Genomic DNA, 15299 nt, shown 5'->3' with positions numbered 1-15299 from the left:
TAAGTTAAATGTGAGGTCCTTATTATGTTATTAGACCAATGATAGTGGTGTTGGTCTTAAATGACCTTATAAAATGTGAATTATGCATTTAATTCATTAAGGTTAAAATGGTAATTATATAATTAAGTTAATTATAACAAAACATAACAAAATGGTTCATTATTTCTCATCTTTTTGAACTGAAATTAAAGAAAATAATAGGGTTTTAAATGCTTAAACCATTCGGCACTTGTGTGGCTTGATTAAGGTATGTATTTTGCTCGATTTTTGATGATTTTTATGCTTTTGTGATCGTTGCTTTGAGTACTAGCTAGCCCGTACCCTAATTTCTGAATTTTTTGATGAAATTTTGAGTTTCCATTGATGGTAGCTTGATGTTTTTGAATGTTGATGATGGAAAATGAATAATTGTTGATAGATATCTATGTTTTGTAAAGTGATTTTGAGTAAAAATACATGTTAGGAATTCAATTGTGAAAAGTACAAATTATGTGGTTGAAATGTGAAATAAATGTGGAATATGGGTTGCTAGGGGCCTATATGAAATTCAACACACATGGGTTTGTAATGAATTGGTGTAATTTTTGTGTTTATTGAAATAAAGACTAAGAAATGTGAAAATTTAGAGCCAAAGTACAAATTGGATTAAATATGTGTTTTTGAATATATATAGATCAAGAACGAAAGAAATCGGACTTAGATCGAGGCAAGAACAAAGTACTCGATTAATCAGCTAGTTTCGTTGTTTCTATGACCGAGGTAAGTTCATATGTAAATAAATGTCTTTAAATTGAATTATACATGTTTAATTCTTATTGAATTGTTGTGAATGTTGAATGAGCAAATACGAGCAAGAATCGACAGATTTATTACATCCGAAAGTCCCGTACGAACCATAGGAATAGTATAGGATAAGAATATCATGACATTAGGTTACCGAGATGTAATTACATGTAAGACCATGTTTGGGACATTGACATTGTATTGTGATTACGTGTACATATATGTGATGGCATCGTTAATCAATTTCGTGTAATACCCTTTCTAGGACAGTGGCATCGATATGTAATAATGTGTAAGACCATATCTGGGATATGGCATTGTACGAGATATATGTGATTGCCAAGTATCCTTAACGATTTCGAACGGTTCAACGGGCAAAGTTAAGTTGAGAAAGAATGTGTGAATGAGTTAAATGGCTTAGGTACATATGAGATTCATATGAGTAATGAAAGGGAAGTAATTTATGAATTCAATTATGATACTGAATATGTGTACAATGAGAAAGGTTTGTGAATTTGTATGTGTTTAGCTATGCTTACCATATTTAATTTGATATGCAATTATTCATAAGATGACTTTATTTGTATATGGCTTACTAAGCTTTTAAAGCTTACTTTGTGTGTTCTTTCCATGTTTTTATAGATAATCAAAGCTAGCTCGGACTCAAGAATCATCAGGAACATTGTCACACTATTGATCGTCTCGTTGGTACTTTTGAAGCTTTGTATATATAGTGTATGGCATGTATAGACTAGTGTATGGCATGTATAGACTAGTGTCATTTTGGTATGTTTTGAGTTATAATATTAGCCATTTGTATTGGCTTGTGAAATGATGTAAATGTTGGTGTGTATGGCCATTTAGTTTGGCTTGAATTAGGTGTTTAGTAAGTAATTCATGATGTATAAGTTGTCATATGTTTTGGTTTGTTTGGTATGGTTATATGGTTTCTCAAGTAACTAGTTGTCATTTGGTGAGTTAATGCTTGAATGATGATATATTGTAGCTTGGTTTTGAAATGATGAAATAGTATGATTTAAAGTATGAAATAGATGATAAGATAATGAGGAAATGCATTTAGAAATTATGTAAGTTTGATGATTTTGGCATATTGATTTAGTATATTTTGGTTATGGATTTGAGTAGTTAAAAGAATGGTTTATAAATGGCATGAAATGTATATGAATTGGCATGTATTGGCTACCTATAAATGTATTGAAATGGTACCATATTGGTTGTTAGGTATGCTTGAGAAAAGGGTGGCAAATTAGCTTTGCAAATAGCCTATTTTTGTCCACATGGGTAGAGACACGGGCATGTGTCTTAGCCGTGTGCAACACACGATCATGCTATACGGTCGTGTGTCCCCTGGGGTACCCTTTCGAATTAAGTCAGTATACCCTACAAGCTTGACATGGCCTAGACACACGGACTTGTCTACTGGCCGTGTGTGGCATACGGGCTGGCACATGGGCGTGTGGTTGGCCATGTAACCCAAGTCAGTAACCCCTCTAGTTTTCCCATGATCATGGCACACGGGCGTGTCTTTGGCCGTATGGTGCAAGTTAGAATGTATACCTTATTTTCACATGGCCTGTGACATGGGTGTGTCTAGTAGCCGTGTGAGGCACACGGCCTGTTCACACAGGCATGTGACCCTTAAATAATTGAAAATTTTATTAGTTTTCCAAAGTTTGAAAATGTTATTGGTTTAGTCTTGAACCACTTTTAAGCAACATTTAAGGTTTCGTATGACCTTATAAGGGACAATGTGGATGAGTTAAATGGATATTGATTATGAATGCATAAATGTATGTGAATGATGTGTATTATCCGATAATACATGATAACCCTATTCTGGCGACGAATACGAGTTAGGGGTGTTACAGTCTACAATAAGTACCATGATTGAAAACTCCTTATTATTTACTCTTTATGTAAATAATTCATCCAACTGCTTTATCAATTGACCTTGTCATGTGTATTATCCGGTAATACCTCGTAACCCTATTCTGGCAACGAATACGGGTTAGGGGTGTTACAGTCTACAATAAGTATCATGATTGAAAACTCCTTATTATATACTCTTTATGTAAGTAATTCATCCAACTACTTTATCCATTGACCTTGTCATGTGTATGACCCTTATATAATATCATTGATTCATTTAAGTTAAATTCATTCACTCAATACAATTTTATTTTATCTCATTATTGTCATTGTGTCTTCTTAATGATTAATATGATCACTGTCAACAAATGACTGTGATAAATTACTTGTTTGAGAATAAGCAACTTGTGACCACGTCCCATATTTATCAATTCACATAATGCCAATGAGAGGATTCGTTAACTCTTTAATCAAGCTATGAATTCCATTGTTACTAGTAAAGTCATGCCACACACCAGTCATATACCCAACAAACCATTTATAAGCTCGATTATCTTTAGAGCACAAGCCTCAATTTATATTAAAGTAAATGAGTTACATACGCATGGTCACTGACTAACTCATGATTTGTAATAAATCACACCGTGAATGTCACAAGTGAATTAATTCATAAACAGATTAAGAATTAATTCATCTTGGGTCCAGTCCAATCTATCATTCTTCCAATGAATACATCTATGTCTTCACCCATGGAGTCAACTGCTCCGATAGCCAAGACTAATCATCTTCCTAGTTGGAACTATAAATGACATCTCGTAATAGTCACTATAGAAGACATTTCGGAATAGTCACTATTGTAGTCAACATGTAATTGTTTTTTATATATTTGAACGATGAATAAATAAATTTCACATTCCACTGTTATGTCTTTTATATTTATGTCTTTCATATTTTTGCATGCATAACGAAATTGTGGCAAGCAAATATTAGCTCATTGATTGTCTTAGTTCAAACTAATGATAAGTGGCACTATAAGAACGTTTACATTGCGAGAAAGACAACTTACTTCAATAGTTAATCTAAACGAGACCGTAATCTTGTAAAAGAATCAAAGTGAGCATTTGATTCAAATATTGAGAAGGATATTATGTTGTCTACAATTCTAATTGAGGGGATGACTAGTCTTGGCTATCAGAGCAGTTGACTCCACGGGTAAAGACATAGATATGTTCATTGTAATGGCGTAAATTCAATGTTATCGGAATAGTGGTTTCGTAACCACAAATCCGATTTAAAGAGAAATTTATTTCAATATTTTTGCTTGAAAATTTATATGATAGGAAAATCGTATGAAAATATTGATAGGAAAATTTTATCAATTTAGTGATTAGTTGAAAAAGAAATTATTGAAGAAATTGGGTAAAATAAGGTATCGGGACCTCTATCTCGTAAAACCAAGTCAAAAATAATTTTATAAATATTTATGAAATGTTATTAATGTGGTATTAAAATTTCGTTAGGAAATTTTAATGTTTGGGTAGTCAATTAAATGAAAAGGACTGAATTGTAATAGGTGTAAAAGTTGCTAGAGTGATTAAATAGCTTATTAGTCTAATGAGAAAGGATATAAAAGGCAATTAGACCCAAAAGTTATTTGGGCTGGACGGCAAGGGTATGAAATCAGCAGAAAAATTGATAAATTAAGGGTAAAATTGGAATATTGCAAAATTAACTAAATAAAACTAGGACTAAATAGGAAATATCTAGATTTTTCTTCATTTCTCTTCAATTCCAGCAGCTAAAAACGCCATAGGAGGGTTCTCTAAGCTGGTATTTCATAATTTTTGCACCAAGTGAGTTAATCCTTGCCTTTTTTCTTGTAATTTTTGTGTTTCTAAGACTTTTACAACTAGATCCTACTATTAAATTCATTAGTTTTTGATTTCATGGATGAAATTTAAAGTCACCATGGTTGAGTGCTATAAGTTTATGATGAAATAGAATGAAATTAAAGCTTTAATTTGTTTATGAGATGATTTTATTAGGCAATTTCAATGGAAATTGATTTTTGGAACCTAATTGTGAAAATGTTTGGAATTAAAGTCTATTGCTGAAATTCTGATTCCTAAAGGTTGTAAACTAGTTTAAGGTGATAGAATAAAATGTTAATTGAGAAAAATCATCTCAATTGAGAGGCTAATTGAGTAGGGACGAAATTATCATTTATTAAAAGCTTAGGGGAAAAATGGTAATAAACAGCTTACACTAAAACAGTTTGGACAGCAGCAGTAGACTAACTTTGAAAAATCACCAAAAATTGTAGGAATCGAATTAGAAGATGAACAAAATATGGAATTAAATCTTATTGAGTCTAGTTTCTCATAGAAGAAATATTGTAAGCAATGGATTTGGAAATTTTGAGATATAATTAATTTTGTGAGACAAGGTCAGAATGAATTCGGGTTCCCCTGTTCTGACTTTGAAAAATTATAAAAAATTGAAAAAAATAATTAGGGACTTAAATTTATATGTCTAGAATTCTGAATGAGTCTATTTTTAATATAAATAAACAAGAACATAATTTGAATTCTGTATAAAGAGATAATTTATTTTTAGTTAAGAAGGGTCAAAACTGTTAGACAACAGAACAGGGGTGACTTTGAAGAATAAAATGTACTGATTGGCTAAACCAAAAATTCTGAAAATTTTATGGTAAAAATATATATGAGTCTAGTTTCAGGAAAAATTAACGGATCTTAATTTGGAGTTCCGTAGCTCAAGTTATAAATAATTTAGTGACTATGACTCAAGTAGACAGCTTTGAATGAACTATAAATAATAGTTGAATTATAGAGAATGTTGCATATGAACATGAAATGTATTAAATTGATAATTAAATTTATTTATTTAGATCCAGAAGATTCAAATACGAAGCTAGATCGAGGAAAGGAAAAATTTCGGGATTAATAGATTTTTACTGTTTACAAACAAGTATCAAGGTAAGTTCATGTAACTTGAATTATATTCTTAAATGCTTGAAATGTATGTTTTTGATATGAATATGATTTGAATGTTCATTATATGAAAATTTATGAAACATTGATATATTTGATAAAATGGGAAGAAATCCCGTTTGAATGAAAGGAAAATTCGATGGATCTCTGAAAAGGAATTGACGGTAAAAAGGATCTAGCCCGGACGGGTGATCCTATCCTGATATAGCCCTCCCGAAGAATATGTGTAAAGTGGATTTAGCCCGGACGGGTAATCTGAATTAGGGTTTGAATTTAGCTTGGACTGGTAATTCAGATCCAAGCTCATTAGAGTAATTGTCGTTGCAGGGGATTTAGCCTGGACTGGTAATCCCGACAATACTCTATGAGTTTATATTGCAGGGGATTTAGCCTGGACTGGTAATCCCGCTGCAAGGTTGAGGTTCGCGGGAGTGTGCTATCTGAAATGGAAATGTGCACACATGAATATGAATTGACGGACCCGGAATTGTACACTAAAAGTGTACCTCTGAAAATCCATCGAAATTCCGATAAATTCAACGGGATAAATATGAAAAATAATAAGGGAATGAAAATCATGGTATTGATGAGTACATCAATCATGGTATATATATATTATTGATACATGGAAATTATTGTACTAACTTGAATGTTGAGTTTGTGCATGTTAGGGTAATAATGCATTGAATGGATATATGAATGTTTATTATATTGTATTGAAAATATTAGGTAAGTATAATTCTTGTTACATGAGCTTACTAAGCACAAAGTGCTTACCCCGTTTCCTTTTTCCCTGTTTTGTAGTGTTAAGAGCTCGGAGGTCGAATTTGGTCGGAGACACATCACACTGTCAACCTCAGGATTTCGGTATATAAAGAAACTTTGTTTTGGAAATCAATGGCATGTATAAGCTAACAAAGTAAATGTTAACGTGAAATGAATGTAAAGTTAGCCATTAGTATGGTTAACAAACCTGGTTATAGATATGTGATGACGTTATCTTATATAAATGCATGAATCTATCATGAAAATATGTTGAATTGAAAAAAAAATTAATTCGTAAACTCCGGTAATGCCTCTTACCCTATTCCGGCAATGAATACGAGTAGGGGTATTACATTCATTGAAAGAATGATACATTGGAATGGACCCAAGATGAGTTAATTCTGAATCCATTTGTGAAATTCATGGTGTGATTTACCTAAATTATGAGTTAGTTACTTACCATACTTATGTAACTCATGTGCTTTAATATAAGTGGAGGCTTATGCTTTAAAGATGATCGAGTCAATAGCAGGTATGTTGGGTATATGACTTGTGTATGACATGACTTTACTAGTAATAGTGGAATTCGTAGCTCAATTAAAGAGTTAACGATATCCTCTTATTGGCATTGTGTGAATTGATAAACATGGAGCGTGACCATGAGTTAATTGTTTTCGAATGAGCAATTTATCATTGTAATTTGTTGACAACGATCATATTTCATTAAGAAGACACAACGGTGACAATGAGATAAAATAAGATTGTATTGAGTGAGCGAATTTAACTCAAAAGAATCAATGATATTATATGAGGGTAAAACACACATGACAAGGTTATTGGACAAAACAGTTGGATAAATTGCATTGTAAAGAGTATATATTAAGGAGTTTTCAACCATGGTACTTCTTGTGGACTGATTCCATAATTAAGTAATTGCCAATTATCAAAACGATGCTTCTGGACATAATTGCAATTACTAGAGCCTAATTCTATATATCCGATTGGTCCCTCCGCTAGCTCAACAAAAGCTTGATCGGACTGCTTTTGAATTAGAATAAAATTCTATGACTTTGGAAATAATTTAATTGAGCCGATTTATTTAATGTAGAGTTAAATTTGGCAGTCGTAAGAATTGTTCAACTAGAGAATTTAATTAAAAAAATTTCTTGAAAAATTAATTTGGAAAATCTAAGTGATTTTTGGGAAAATTAATTTTGGTCAAGTAAAATTAAATTAATCAAATTAATTAAAATTACTATGATATTTTTAGAAATTAATTTCAAGTCAAACAATTGGCCCAATGGGTAATTGAACTTGAACATTGGACCTGAAATTGTTAATTGGGCCCGATAGCCCAAAACTGAGACTAAGACCTAAAGCTGGTCAAACTGGGCCCAGTATGTGAAAATCGGGCCCAAGGTCCAATTGGTGGGACCGTCATTGGCCCGACCAAACCGATAGAAATCGAACCAGCTCGGGGTGTCGGCTGCTATGATGGCGACATTCCGGTGGCCGACAAATGGTCGACGGCTGTGGGTTTTTAGTGGTTGAGTAGTGTAAGAATTACACTCCTACTGGGACACTACTAGAGAATATTTGATTTTAGATTAACTATTCCAAAAGTAATATTATTTTAATATATATAATATTTAATTTAATTTAATAATATTAAGGTAAGTACTAAATTAAATTTAATATTTAAATGATTAAGTTTAATTTAAATTTAATTATAGTTGAATTCTTTAAACCCTCCATATATAAAGAGAGCCTTGGGTCATTATTTTTTCACACACTTGAATTCAAGAGAAAGTTGTAGAAAGAAATTTTTTTGAAGAAATTATTTCATAAAATTTCTAAAGATATTTTTCTTATTTACAACTTGGCGAAAAAATTTAGAAAAATTACAAAATTACCTCACTGGTAATTTTTTTGAAATATTTTCTAATTTGAAACGAGCCTACACTAAGCAACATGAGCTTAAGGATAGCAGGGAATACCACTCGATCGAAGTGTTCATCCTAAATGAATCGAAAAGGAACAATTTTAATTTAGTATTTATTACTTTAGATATCACAACTAAGTTCTTATTTTGGAAAAAAATTAAAAACTTTAGTTTTTCCTAAATTTATTTTCCATTGCGTTTTCCAAACATGATTTTCCAACATTATGATATTTAAGCCTAATTAAGTGAACGCATGTATTAAATTTTTTAATTATAAAGGTTTATCAATTTTCCATTAATGAGTTTAAATAAGTTTGAAGATTGATAGTGGTAAAATCATAAAATATTATGTTAAGATTATGTTAGGACTATGTTAGAAAATAGTGAAAAGTATTGGATTAAGTTAGAAATTGAGTTAAGTCCTTTATTTAATTTTATGACATTAGGTACCAAATTGAATAGAATGGAAACTATTGGAAAATTATGCTATATATTGAAAGTACGAGGTCCCTAGTAAATGAATTTGAAGTCAAATTTTGATTCAAAATAGAATATTGATAGATACAAGCTTTTTGAACATTAAGGTTAAAAAGGGACATATTTGTAAATAATGCAATTATACTTGATTGTTAGTTGTACCTTTTTTTCATGTGAACTAATACCATTTCTTTAAAGAAACTATTGTACGTAGCTAAAGATGAGGTAAGGACATCGAGGGACAAAAGCAAAAGGGGCAACAGACGATGGTTTCGATTTGTGTTAGCATGATTTACTTTCTTTATATATATTTATTAAATAATTAATTTAATAAAATATTAACAATAAAGATAGTTAAGTTTTGATGAAATTGAACATGAAAGATGGATTAAAAATGATTAAATTAATAATAGATTAATTTGAAAAGTGTAACTATTTCCATGATCCTTGGTGAAACTAACAACAAAGTAAATGCCTTTGTTGACATATATATACGTGTGTAAGGTAATTAAGTGATTGAACTTAGATAAATTTCGCTAAAATATAATGAATTGAATTATAGTAATATTATTAAGGGTCAGTTTAACATTGCTTCTTAAAAACACTTTTGGGCCAAAAAAACACTTTTGAGCAAAAATTAAAATTTTTTGCTTCTACTTTTGACTAAAAAAGTGCTTTGCAAAGCATTTTTTTATCCCAAAAGCACTTCTGAAAAGCTCAAAAGCATCTTGTTTAGCAATACTTTTATATCAAAAGTGTTTTTTAGCCCAAAAATGCTTCTGAAAAACAATGTTAGACTAACCCTAAATGAAACAAGTTATACCATGTTAGTTCAATTGATCATGGTAGCATCTACTATAAAAGTACAAAGAAAAAAGTAAATGACAAAATGATAATACTTGATTTTGTGGAAGGTAAAATAACTTTGGGGAATTAAGGTACACATATATGTATATTTATATTTTTTATTGTGACTTGGTGATTCATTGAATTAATATGTATATGTATATGTATATGTATAATTATGTTGTACTCTCATAATTTGATTTTAATTATGCTTCAATACATAAAAATAATTGAATGATAATGGTGACGAATATAACTTAAGGTACTTATGTACTAAACTACTTATTTCCATTGAAATATGTCGAAATGTGTGTACATTTGTGAGTGTGAAAATCGTATTATGGTAATATTATAATATCTGTTTTATAATATGTTTTGATGATCATTGGTATTTATTAATGCCCTATTAACGATGTCGGATAGAGTTACGAGTATAATTGGCATGCCATAGTGTCCGTTTTGATAGGTGGGAGATTTAATGTTGAGCATGTATCATATTGTGATAATTCTCTAATATCTTGAGGGTTGAAAATGTTGGATCTAATACCCTAAGTGGAGTATTTTTGTCTACGTACACTTGTAATGTTTTTAAACAAATTGGTTAATTATGAATTACATTAACACCCTTTGCATATTGTCCTCACGTGGTTTTTGCATGTAAAGCGAAATAGAAGCAAATATTAGCTCACTGGTTGTCCAATGTTTAACTAATACTAGTCAGTATTACGTGGTCTGATCGTAATACGGAAAGAAAACTTATATTAGTAAAAGAACCTAAACATGTCCATAGTCTAATCAGAAATGAGCAAACTGATTAAAAGACTAATATGCCATCTATCAAGTCCAATTGGGGAGATGCCTTGTCTTGGGCATCGGAACAAATGACTCCCAAAAGATAGAAACATAGATGTGGTCAAATTGAACCCAAGAAGAATAGATTCTAAAATTCGTTTATGAATTTATTCACTTGTGATGTTCAAAGTGTAACATACCTTAATCCTGAGTGGATGGCAGACTATGTATGCATGACTTGTGTAGTTTGATATAAGTAAAAGTCTGAGTTCAAATAAATAAGGAACCAAAAGCTGGTGCATTAGGTATACGACTTCTACAATATGTAGCGTTATTCACAATAATGGAACTCATAGCCCGAGATATGGGTAAAATATATCCTCTCATTGGCATTACATGATAGATGAAAAAATAAATGTAGCCATGAATCATTCGTCTTTGTGATGAATGACATGATTACTATTTAATAGTAACTTACTTTTCATGAAGGAAGATGTAATGGTTATCATAAGATAAAATAGGATCATTCTGGGAGAATGAATTTATTCTAAAGAGATTAATAATATCCTATGAGGGTAACACACTTATGACAAAGTCATTGGATGAACATTGAGCGAGTTACTTCCGTAATGATATGTCATTAGGGAGAGCTCAGCCACGATATAGCCACGATACAGTCACGATACTATGGTGCAATAACTTCGTGACTAAATGAGCTTATAATTAATAGGCGAAAAGCTAGAACTTAATTATAAATCATTTGAACCCTAATCACATATGTCCAATCGGTCCCTCTGCTAGCTCATTGAAATCATAAATGAATTGCATGTTAAATAAAATGAACATAAATGGATGGAAATGGCAAAGTTAGAGAAATGTGAAACATTTGGAAATGAGTGTGGTTTTCTCTAAATGGAAATGAGCTAAAAATTTAATTTATGGTTTTTTGAATTATTATTTAATTAATTAGTTAAATAATTGAAGCTCAAAAATGAAAATAAACTAATTGGTCATAGTGAATCCGTCGAATATAGAAATATTAAATACGTTTTCTCATAGATTATTTTACGGTAAAGTTGTCATGATTTTAATGGAATTAAAATTGAGTTGAGAAAATATTTAATTGGGAAATCTTATATTTATTTTGGAAAATAGAAAACAAGTATTGGGTTGGATTGAATTATAAAGTACTGAATTAAAATTCTGAGAAATACTTATAATTGGACCCAAAACGGGAAAGACCCAAAAGCCTCTCATGATGATGCATGGGACGACAAACCCTAGTTTATTTAACTAGGGTTGTCACCCTTTAATCCTAGTTAGACTGAGTTAGTTTTTCTATTGAAATAGATGTCTACAATTCAATAAAGGTTTCACTTCTTCTTCCTATAAATAGATGGCACCAATAGAGCTACAGAGAGAACTTTGAGATATTATTATTTTGGTCGAAAATAGTGAAAATTTATTTTCTAAGTATAAATTCTATTTTCCAGAATAACAATTCTATCGATTTTTATTAAAGAGAGTTTTGTTTTCCCACTAAAAGTAAAGAATTTTTTTGGTTCTATGTTTGATTCAAATTCGTTCGAGCTCACACTCGAAATAGTTTGGTCATTTAGTTGAAAGCCGGGAACAACAAGGATCCATCTAACTGAAAACACATATGCGATTTTGGTAAAGGGTTTATTGCTATAAATATCACAAATCGGCTCGATATTTAAAATTTTAATTTTCCGTTGTGCAAGAAAACTATTTTCGAACCATATTTTTTCCAACAAAAAAAGGCTCACCAGTTTAAATACCCTAGGGGTAAGAGCGTATGTGGTTGGTGGTATCGATGCATTTATGCTTGATTAGCACTTTAGTGTGTTATTGGATGGATTTGTGTATTTGTTCTCAAATCTGAGTCAGTTAATAGGGGTCGTATGAATAAATGAATATGAGTTATAATTGTTAATTAATTATGTTAAAAAGTATTGATATAAAGATTGATTCATGTTATAAGAAATGATACGCTAATACCCTGAGGGTGTATTGATATTATTGATATCCGATTGTGTAAAAAAAATACGCAATGGGTGATTTAATAGATGTATAATATGAAATGTTATAAGAATTGTGATATTAATATGAAACTTGTTTACATGTGATATAATGATTTTCAGGTTTGCTATTTAATTTGATTTCATGTTATTTATATACTAATTTCTAAGTATGTTAGCAATGCTGAGTATTCAATACTCAACGTATGATTGTGTTTTTTTTCGTGTGCAGGTCTCTAGTAGGTTTTTAGTGGATGGAAGTTGTAAAGCATCCCAGGTCAGTAACTCAGCTCAGCTCGAGTCAAATTTTTATTCTTTTGTCTAAAAATAGTTAACGATATGTACCTAGGTTGTTTTTTGTGGTTAAATATTGCTTTGGTTAGCTATGGACTTATAAGATTTATTTTGTTGAGTTTTAATGCCTGGGCAATGATGAGTATGCATGGTTATAATTATTAAGCCATTTATTTAACTACGTTAGGTTGAGATAACTTGATTGCTACGTTGTTCGGGTGTTTTGTCATATATATTTGTTTGTTAGATTGTTACATATGAAATTGCATTAAAGTTTTATTAAGTTAGGTAGGAATAGGTTGGTATTTGAGTGCATTTAAATGTTCATTTTAGGCCATATTACATTAGTGTATCGGGATACAATGGCCATGTTTTAATACCCTAATAACAAAAATGACCAAATCGTGCATTTCTAGATATAGGTATTAAGACTTACCAAGCAAGTCTCGAGACATTATAATCCATGTCTCGAGACATGGTGGTTGATTTTCCACAAATTGATTTGTCAAATTAGGCTTTTCTGAAGCACTTAAGGAGCTTTTTCTCTAGCAAAATAGCGTTTTTAGTGTAGTTTTTCGTTATTTTCATTTTTTCAATTAATAAGTGAAAATGTCTCATTTTTGTCGATTTTGTGACCCAAATTGGCCGATAACTCCATTGGGAGGCCTACGTGTGTTTGAGTAATGCATGGGCGTGTTAGAGGTCGATAACGAGCAAGAACAGCACTAAGGCATAGGGAATCATGATATCCACTATTTGGGATAGTGATACCTCCAACAGTATAGGAGAGTGAAGACTCTTTTTAGTGGTATCATTATATCCACCTTCCAAGGAAGACTTTAGGGCTCAACATTGCCAGAGGTATAACGATATCTTTTTCACGGTATCACGATACCGTCTTTGTCAAAGGGACAAATTTGGACAAAAAATGGTAGTCTTTGTCTACCTGGTCCGCCAATCACACAAGGCCCATGTAGAGACATTTTTGGCAATGAAAAGTCACCAGAATACACTTCAAAACAACCAAAATTAGCTGAAGATGAGAAAGGAACACATTAGCTTAGTTTTAGGTTTAGTTTCTCTAGGTTTTCTTTAGTTTTTCTCCGCAGTTTTCTAGAGTTTTTATTTTTCTTTAGTTTTTCTATGCATTTACTTATTGTTCTTGTTGTACTTAGTGCTAGTTAAGTTAGTTATTACTGTAGCTAATGTTTATTTACATTTCCAGTCCATGTACCTTGCTTTGAAGATTCTTTAAGCTTTAGTTTAATGTATTTTAGTTTATTTTACTCTAAATCTATTAAAGCTTGTTCCTTTTATGTTCATTGCTTTTCTTGTTGAATGCTTTTAGTTTTTTTGCTCTTTAAGTTGTCTTGTATAAAAATCTCAACTTTTATATTTTTCTTAAGTTTTACTTTCATGGCTGCCTTGTTTTCCACTTTCATGTTTATTTTCTTCACTTTGAGCTTGAATAGCTAAACCTTGAAGGAGGTTGGTTGATGGAGATATGGGTAAACTAAAATCTTTGAACGACGGACTAAATCCAATAGAACTAAGAACTTAGGTAGTGACGCCCCTAAGGAGAATATCAATATAAAGTGAGTTTGGAAGTTAATATTGTCCCACACTCGTTCATTAGTCTTGGATAAATCGGTGAGATTGGAAAATAAATCGAATCTAATTTGTCCGGTAAAATTGAGATCGGAAGATAAAATAGAGCCACTTGGTAATTTAGCGGTTTAAGCCCCCTTGTTCAAGGTTTGATGAACAACATTGGAGTCAACCAAACCCCATTAGATATTTATTGGATAGTCTCTTAGTTTTACATTTCTTGCAATTTAGTCATTAGAATAGAATATTTAATTTTCTTGTGAATTCTTCTTGTTATAGTTGCCATACTATAAAATCGTGTTTGCAGTCACTTTAACTCTATTGTGTATACTAGTTATTGCTTGATCACCTCTTTTTTTGGGTTCGACCCCTTAGAATACTTCGTGTTCCATCAAAATTAAAGATCTTCGTTATGTTAGCAAGTCTCGAAAACTCTATATAATTGAGAGACTTATATAGGTTGATGTACTTGTTATTTGAAAGAAATTAATTTGTTCAAGTTCGGAACATTATTCGTGTAAGTGCATTTGAATGTAAAATCTTTGTGTTGCGGTTTTACAAGCTAAGTTCTCAAGGAAGGAGTTTAGTGGTGAAAGTTCTAATAAAGATACAATAGTGATGAAATTGTCACTGAGGTGTAATGGATTTAGGTTCACTAGTTGTAAGTGTTTAAAGATAGTGAGTACTTTTCATTGAGCTAGGCTTTGCAAATGTAGGAAAATCGAGTTGCGTAAACAAACTTGGTTGTCCTATGGTGTCTTTGTGTTTTTGTAGTGCTTAGAGAAGTGCTAGGAGGTGTATATGGCTCAACTTAAAGGGTTTGAGGATCTTGCTAATCCAAATTAT

This window comes from Gossypium hirsutum, chromosome A10 (assembly GCF_007990345.1).
Source record: "Gossypium hirsutum isolate 1008001.06 chromosome A10, Gossypium_hirsutum_v2.1, whole genome shotgun sequence".
NCBI lineage: Eukaryota > Viridiplantae > Streptophyta > Magnoliopsida > Malvales > Malvaceae > Gossypium > Gossypium hirsutum.
Note: the sequence above shows the minus strand (reverse complement) of the source record.